This window comes from Phocoena sinus, chromosome 13, assembly GCF_008692025.1.
Source record: "Phocoena sinus isolate mPhoSin1 chromosome 13, mPhoSin1.pri, whole genome shotgun sequence".
Lineage (NCBI taxonomy): Eukaryota > Metazoa > Chordata > Mammalia > Artiodactyla > Phocoenidae > Phocoena > Phocoena sinus.
The window spans coordinates 45552385-45561362 of NC_045775.1; positions in this window are offsets into that span (position 1 = coordinate 45552385).

The window sequence follows — 8978 nt, forward strand, 5'->3', positions numbered from 1 at the left end:
GAGTACAACAGTACAACAAAGAGAATGATTAAAACTTCAAAACTGGAGAGAAAAGAATTAAAATACTTCAGCTTGAAGATTCTTATCTTTCTTCCATTCTGGAAAATTTTATCCTGTAGCTTTTTCTGTTATTTCCATCCCCTCCATTCTCTCTCTTTCCTTCTGGGACAGCTACTAACAGAATGAACACTTGGATCTATCATCTAGGTCTTTTATCTTTTCTCTCATTATCCTTCTCATCGTACTTTACCACTAAGTAATGCAAGAATTCCTTGGCACTAACTTTCTACTAACTAATTTGCTTTTCAGCCATGTTCATTGTTATGCTAGGTCATCTATTGAAATTTAAAATTTTTGACTGTATTTTTAATTTCCAAGATCTATACATGCTTCCTTAATACATAAGAGTCTCCCTATCTTATGGATACAAAAGCTGCTCTTATCTCTCTTAGAATATTGTACTTATGCTTAAAGTCTTTTGTTCGCTTTCTTAATTTTTGTTTGTTTAGTGTGATGATTCACTTTCTTGATATTGTACTTTTTCTCAAATGTTTGGTGACTCTTTTTTTTTTTGCGGCATGCGGGCCTCTCACTGTTGTGGCCTCTCCCGTTGCGGAGCACAGGCTCCAGATGCGCAGGCTCAGCAGCCATGGCTCACGGGCTCAGCTGCTCCACGGCTTGTGGGATCTTCCTGGACTGGGGCACGAACCTGTGTCTCCTGCATCGGCAGGTGGACTCTCAACCACTGCGCCACCAGGGAAGCCCGTGGTGACTCTTAATTGTACAGTCTTATGCATGATATTTCCAAATCCCTATCAGTATAAGCTGTTTCTGTCTACTATAGCCTGACTTTGGAACAGGGCTGGGATATGCAGTCAGATAGTACCTGAGCATGATTTGTTTGATGGGCTCTTTGATCCCCCTGGGGGTTAGTAGCTACTTAGGCATCACCTGCTTTTCTAGCTACAGTGTATGATTCAGTTCATACCACAGCTGCCCGTTTCTTAGCACACAGAAGAGGGGATAACTAATTTGCTGCTCCACATGCAGTTCCCTAATTTTCCAAATTGATAAATGTACCAGGGCCCTTTCCACTTCTTAATATTCACTGACTCTAAGCTTGTAATTCTATCAGACTTAACTCCCCAGCAGTTACCTCCACATGGGTTGGGCTTTTGTTTCATTTATTTTTGTTTTCCAAACATTTGTTCTTGGTGATATCTTTCAGAATTTATTTTAAAAGTATTTCTTCTGATAGGAAGTTTCTCTGTTTTCCAATGCTATTAAACTGTATTTTATTATCTATATCTATTTACCTGTATTTTTATGAGATTTAATACAGAGTAAATGGTAGAGGTGTATGATCAGTCTGCCATCTCGAGTCAATCTTTCATTTTCTTTTAAGTAAATTATTTGCAAACTTAGTACTATAACCATTAGCAAATCACAGATACTCTGCAATAGACATCATAGTTGACTGATAATCATAGAGGATTGATACAATCCTTCTGTCTTAGAGAATATGTTTTAGTGAGACAAGGAGGGTTTGGAGCCAGTTAGTGGAGTACTACCATAGGCTAGGTTGGTAGTTCTCAACATTTTCAAATATGAGGACATCTTTTCTGCATTAAATAAAGAGTTTATGTTTCCTCACAGAATATTAATTGAACTTTCAGTATCCATTGTTTGAGAAAACACATAATAACAAAATGAAATGATGACTTCCAGGTTCGAGTCTCTGTTTTGTAACTGCTAAGAGTGTATCTCTCCACGATGAATTCCATAGTCTATTAAAGTTATAACTGCCTGTCAGTACAAATGCTGCTCTTAAATTTCGCAAGAAAATTTGAATGTTTCCAAGTAGTTCCCTTATTAGGTATTTTCATAGAATGATAGCATTTACCAGGATACAGGGTTTTTGTTTTTTTTTTCAGTTTACCAAACCAAACCAAAAATCCCATAATACTTCATATAGCATTTGAAAACTATCTTAATGAATGTGTTAATGGTTTTCAACCCTTGACGTTGCTATTAATAATACTATAAATTTGTATGATGTGTTTTAAGTTTTAAAGCATTTTCAAACTTAGACCTAGAGATTATCATACCAAGTAAAGGAAGCCAGCCATAGACAAATATCATATGATATCACTTACATGTGGACTCTAAAAAAAAAAAGCTACAGATGACCTTATTTACAAAACAGAAATAGACTTGCAGACATAGAAAACAAACTTATGGTTACCAAAGGGGAAAATGTGGGTGAGGGATAAATTAGGAGTTTGGGATTAAATATACACACTACTATAAAATAAATAACCAAGAAGGACCTACTGTATAGCACAGGAAACTAGTCTCAATATTTTGTAATAAACTATAAGGGAAAATAATCTGAAAAAAATATATATATATCTGAATCACTTTGCTGTACACCAGAAACTAACACAACATTGCAAATCAACTATACTTCAATAAAAAAATAAAGCATTTTCAAATCCATTATCTCATTTGGTCCTTACAATAATCATATGAAGCAGGGCAAATAATAATATGCCAATTTTATGGCTAATCATAAGCTCAGAGAACTTAAGCAATTTCCTCAAGTTTGCAATTAGCAGGCAACAAAGCCAGGACCTGAACCAACTGAACCAACTCAATGCTCTATCCATTAATTCCTAAATGTCAACCCACATGGCAATGCTGGCCCATTACAAATGAATAAACAAGGTTAGTATACTGAAGCAAATAATTTCAATACTTTTACTGAGAGATTTTTATTCTTCTGCTTTGGGGGATTTAACATTCTTTTTGCCAGACTTTTTATCTTTTTATCAGACTTTTTATCACTATGACAGACTAAGTTGATGTGGAAAGCACTCATCACTCCTTACACAGATAAATGCTCAATAAAATATAATAAAAACATTTGAAATTTGCAACTAAGCACTAAACTAAGAAATTTAAATCCTCAAATACCAGAAATGAAGAGAACACTAAAAAGTGGTGAGCAAGAGGTGAAGCTAAACAGGCAACTGGAGAAGTAGAATCAGAAGTTGACTTAGGGGCTGGGATGTTAATACCTAAGCTGAAAGGGGAGTTGAGGTTCCAAGTGCAATGGCTTTGGAGCTGAGCATAGAGGTAGGATCCCAGAAGAGCTTTGCTGAAGTGAAAAGGACTCTAGAATATCTGCTCCCATTAGCCTTAGAATTAGGGGAGAATGCAGACTGATTACCACCACATGACATACCTCCCAAACTGAGCTGTCCACAAGAGTGGGGGCCAAATGTGCATTCATGAATAGTGCAGGAAACCCAAGCTGAGGTAGCAACAGAAAAGCTGGCTTGATCCAGGGAAACCTGAAGACTGCTGTTAGAGACAAATACAAAACTGTTCCATAATAACCCTCTGCAATCCTGGACACATGAGACACCATGGAAAGAAATACCCAAGATGAGATAAAAATACACACACACATATATACACCTACATACATATATATTTGTGTGTATATGTATATAAATATAGAAATATCTCTTCTGTGGGTTAGTAGAATTCATCCCCCAAGAATTACAGACAGTAGAGCAAAGAGACTATGAAGTAAGTATGCTTAAATGATTTGAGACATAAAAGAATGAAAAAAACAGAAGAGCATAAAAAAATAACAGGCATATTTCAGGGAAAAAGTTATAGAAATTCTAAAGATAAAAAATATATCATTTTTGCAGCAGTGTGGATGGACCTAGAGAATATTATGCTTAGTGAAATAAGTCAAAGACAAACACTTTATGATATCACTTATATGTGGAATTTTAAAAAATACTGCAAATGAATAGCAAAACAGAAACAGACTCGCAGATACCAAAAACAAGTTGTTGTTACCAGAGGAGAGGGAAGGGGGAGGGGCAAATTAGGGGTATGGGACTAAGAGATACAAACTACTATGTACAAAATAGATAAAAAACAAGGATACATTGCATAGCACAGGAAACTATAGCCATTATCTTATAATAACTTTTAATGGAGTATAATCTGTAAAAATACTGAATCACTATGCTGTATACCTGAAATTAATATAATATGGTCAATCAACTATACTTCAATAAAAATGTATAATTTTTAAAAAGCTTAACTCAGTAGACTGAACATAGCTTAAAAGAACATCAGTAAATTGGAAGATAGAGCTGAAGAAGTCTCACAGAATATAACACAAAAAGATAAAAATATATTAAAAAGAAAGAGGCAAAGAGAATAGAATGTTACTAAGAGTTCCAGAAGGACATAATAGAGGGAATACTAGAGAAATTTGCAACCAAAATAATGGCTATGATAGAGACTACTACTTGTTTCCAGTAACCAATCTCCCTCTCTGCCTTATTCATAGAATCACCCATTTTTAGCTGGGAGTTTAGCTGCCCAGACAAAAGACAATATTTCCCGGCTTCCCTTGTATCTGGATTGACAATATGACTATGTTCTGAGATGTAACTGAAACAGCAGAAACAACTTCCAGAAATGTACTTAGAGGGAGGAGGTAGGCCCTTCTCTGTACTTTTTCCTTCCTAGTAACTGGAATGCAGATGTTATGGTTTAAGTTCGAGTAGAGATTCTCCTTGCTGAGAATGGTGGAACAATAAAATAGAAGGGTCCCTGAGTCCCTGACATCATCAAACACCATTTGGAAGGCCTAGTTTATATGAAAAAGAAACTTCTGTCTTATGTAAATCACTCTGATTTAGAGTTTTTCTTTTTTTTGTTTGTTTGTTTTTATCACTTGCAGCAGAATCTTATCCTAATTTACACAATAATTGATAACTTTGTAGGACTGAAGAAAGATGTGAGTCTTCAATTTGAAGGAGCAAAAAATTTTGAGCTAGAAAAATGAAGTTAAATTCACACATGAACACATAATAGTGAAACCACAAAATATCAAGTGTAAAGAGAAAAAGCTTTAAAGCAAGTAGAGAAAAGAGATTCTTGCCTATAAAGGAAAGGCAATCCACAACTATAGATATAAGAAGATAGTGGAGTAATATCTTGAAAATACTGAAGGAAATAATGGTCAACATAGAATCCCATGCTTAACTAAACTGTAATTCAAGAATGAGGACAAAACATGGACATTTTTGACATATACAGATTAATAATAATAGCAAGTGCTATATAATACAATTTTACAAGGCACTGTACTAAGTGCTTTATATATTTTTACTCAGTAATCCCCACAGCAACACTTTGAGGTATTATTAATATTACCTTATTAGAGATGATGAAACTAATATACAGGGAGGTTAAGTAACTGGCCCAAGGTCATACAGCTAGTCAGTGGCCAAATGGGGATTCAAACACAGGCATTCTGCCCCAGATTCCATGGTTTTAATCACTTACAGTAATGCAGTTTGTTCCTCACAGACCTTCACTGAAATTACTACTAAAAGACATATTGAACCTGGACAGAAAAAATAGGATGTAAGCAGAAAAATAAGACAAATCAGTAAATCATACTGATTAACTCATATATTAACTACAAAAATATTCTTTTGTAAAATAATTCTGATACTAGATTCTGTGGGATTTTTTTTCCTTGTAGTGTCTTTACTTGGCAAAAGAAAATATTTGACAACTCTATGCTAGTTCTCCCAAAAAAAACTTTGGGAATTTTCCTAGTCTGTGAAATCACAAAGTCTGGAAACTATTGGCTTAATCTATTGTGCAACAAAGGTTTGTTTCCTTAAAAAGAGAATTATCCAAGTTAATTACTAATGTGTTATATAACAAATATATTTATTGGTAAGAGGATATTTTGCTGAGTATTTGAATTCATGGCGTAAGGAAGACAGGCTACATGTAACCATTAGAGAGAATCACTGTTCTCTTAGAGACACAGCTCAGCAAAGGGCATGCTATAAATCAAAATGTAAAAGAGGGGGGAAAAAGCCCTTTCCACCACAGAAATTCATTGCTAACTTAGTAAGATTTATGGAGAGAATGCTTTTGGTTGATAAATTATCTCAAGATGATCTATAATATTTCAGCCAGGAAGCAGAGTCCAGTACTGTTATATGCCCAACAAAGTCAGAGATGGATAACCACACTAAACATCTCTGAAAGAGTGAATTTTGTGAGGAAGAGAGAAAACATGTTACTTTTTACTTGCTTGTAATGATTGACTTCTTTATTATAAAACTTTCTTCGAATGACTCTGTAAACTATCTTTTTTAATTCTGTAGATTAAGAATGCCTAATATTTTACTCTTCAGTAACCTTGTAAGTCACACAATTTCCTCATTCTTTAGTCAACTTTGCACTAGAAGGAGATGTCCCCCAAATGGTCCCAAGAGTTCTTAGCTCTTTGTTTCACAATCATAAACAAGTGTGTTGAAGAGACGTATGACCTAATGGAGTTTTTATGGCTAGAATCTTAATTGCAGCCCTAACAGAAGTTGAGTTTCCAGATTAAGTTCTTCTGTAAAAACAATTTCATTATGTAGGTTGTTTTTGTTTCCTTTGTTTTTGTTTCTTTATAGTAGCAGCTGCTTATGTATTTCATTGTGGTGGGAGCTGGGTATAGTGAGAAGGTATTTATATTTATTTTTAAATATTTTTGTTTATTTGGCTGCATCAGGTCTTAGCTGCAGCATGCGGGATCTTCATTTAGGCATGTGGGATCTTTCGTTGCAGCATGTGGGGCTTCTCTCTAGTTGTGGCATGTGGGCTCCAGAGCATGCGGGCTCAGTAGTTGTGGCACATGGGCTCAGTAGTTGTGGCATGCAGGCTCTAGAGCACACGGGCTTAGCTGCCCTGCAGCATGTAGGATCTTAGTTCCCCAAACAGGGATTGAACCCGCATCCCCTGCACTAGAAGGCAGATTCTTAATTACTGGACCACCAGGGAAGTCCCAAGAAGGTATTTTTAAAAGTTAAGCTGTAAAGGAAAAAGTCCTTTGAAAGTCCGTCATGTAGCCCAGGATGTCTAGAATACAAAATTTTGTGTATAGTAATTCTTATATACACTAAAGTATCACTGAGCTATAAGGACAAAAGGAAAATCCCTATCAGATGTCTGCCTGCCTTAAGGGTTCCCTTCATTCTGTTTTTTTAAATTAGGATTCTATAACCCTACATGTTTGTGTAGTGAAGGATTAACCTTGCCTAAAAATAGGACTGGGCTCTCCTGTAAGGTCACTTCTAAGTGACCTTGGAATATCCTGCCTGATAAGAGTATCTTTGTTGACCTGGGAACCTTGGGCCATGCCAGATGGTCTATGCAACAGTGTGATTTATTGAGGGGTGTCTTGGGCTACGTAATATTAGTTTGATCTCTGCAGGGGCTGGAGACTAAGGTCAGCCATGCAGGCAGTCAACAATGGCTACATGACCAAGCTCAATAAAAACTCTGGACACCAAAACTCAGGTAAGCACCCTAGGTGGCAATATTTCATATATCTATCATGCAGTACTGATAGAAGTTAACACTATCCACAACTGCACAAGGAGACAACTGGAAGCTCATTCTTGGATCTCTCCTGGACACTGCCCTATGTGCCTCTTTTCTCTGCTGATTTTAATGTGTGTCTTTTCACTGTAATAAACTATAACTGTGAGTATAAGAGCTTTTAGTGAGTTCTGTGACTCCTAGCAAATTATTGAACCTAAAGGTGATCCTGGGGACCACTGAACTTGCACTTAGTGTCAGAAGTGGAAGTGGTCTTGGGGGCTCTCAAACATTGCATTACTGATTTATTTGTTGTGAGGATTAAACAAGGTAAGTCTATAGTGAAACTTCTTGGTAATGTAGAACCTCTCACTACATTAGATGGAGCTGGAATGATTGATAGAAGAAGTTAATAATAAATTGCATTTGTTTAGCTCTAAAAATATTCCCAAGCATCTTCAACCAAGAAATTCTGAAATTTTAGAGGACAAAGTATTGATATTACTACAACTAACCTCGGTTATGGTATAAGAAATGGCAAAACGAAGAAGAACTCTACATGAGTCGATAAAACTCATTTCTTTAATCAATCCTATCAAAGGTCGTTTTGGCCTTGTAGTAGTAGTCACTATTTCTGGCTATGATACAGCATATGTATCATATTGACTTCTTTCAACTTATTGACTTCTTTCAACTCTGCCCACAGCTTCCTAAATAATCCCTTTATTCTCCACATTCACCCTGTTTGAGTGGCCATTATTATCTAGCTGGACCAGACTGATACGTGATTGGCACTATCACATATGATCACAGAATCTTCTCAGCACTGAGCTCCAGGTTGTAACTATGCATTGATTAAAGTTGACATTTGAAATGCATTTGTCATTCTTAGATTTGGGATGATATTCCTCTTGGTTTGAGCCTCCACAAGAAACATGAAAACCATGCCTTATTACTGGACACTTGATGGCTCTCTCAATTTCAGTTCACTGAGGAACAACTTCTAGTTAAACCACGTCTCAGGTACACCACTCTATCTGTGGCCTCAGTAATGGGAATTTTAGCCCAATATATCTGTCTGTTAATATAACCTTGACAACCACCAAGATGCCCTGTGACTCAATGAACTTCTGCATCATACCTCTTTGTTTGAGTCATCTGCCTCTATACCTCAAATGTCCTCAGAGACCAGGCAGGTAAACCAAAATAAGGCAGTGGTATAAATAAGAGACAGTTCTGATTTCTGGTATGTCAGAGAAAAGACTTCAGAAAATCCATTCCTCTATGAAAGAAATGAGAACACTGGCAAAAGTGGTTAAAATCAACTATTTCAAAACTCTGAAAATTAATCAAAGGTTTACAATAACTGGAAGAGCAGTCATTCAATAAAAATGACTGAATCTCTGTGAGAACAGTGAGCTTTGTGGTGTTTTAACTCACTCTATTTCCATCCCACTCTCAAAAACAATAAAACACTTAGGAATAAGTGTATCAAAAAATTTCAAGTCTTTTAAACTGAAAATATTGTTGAAAGAAATTAGAGGATC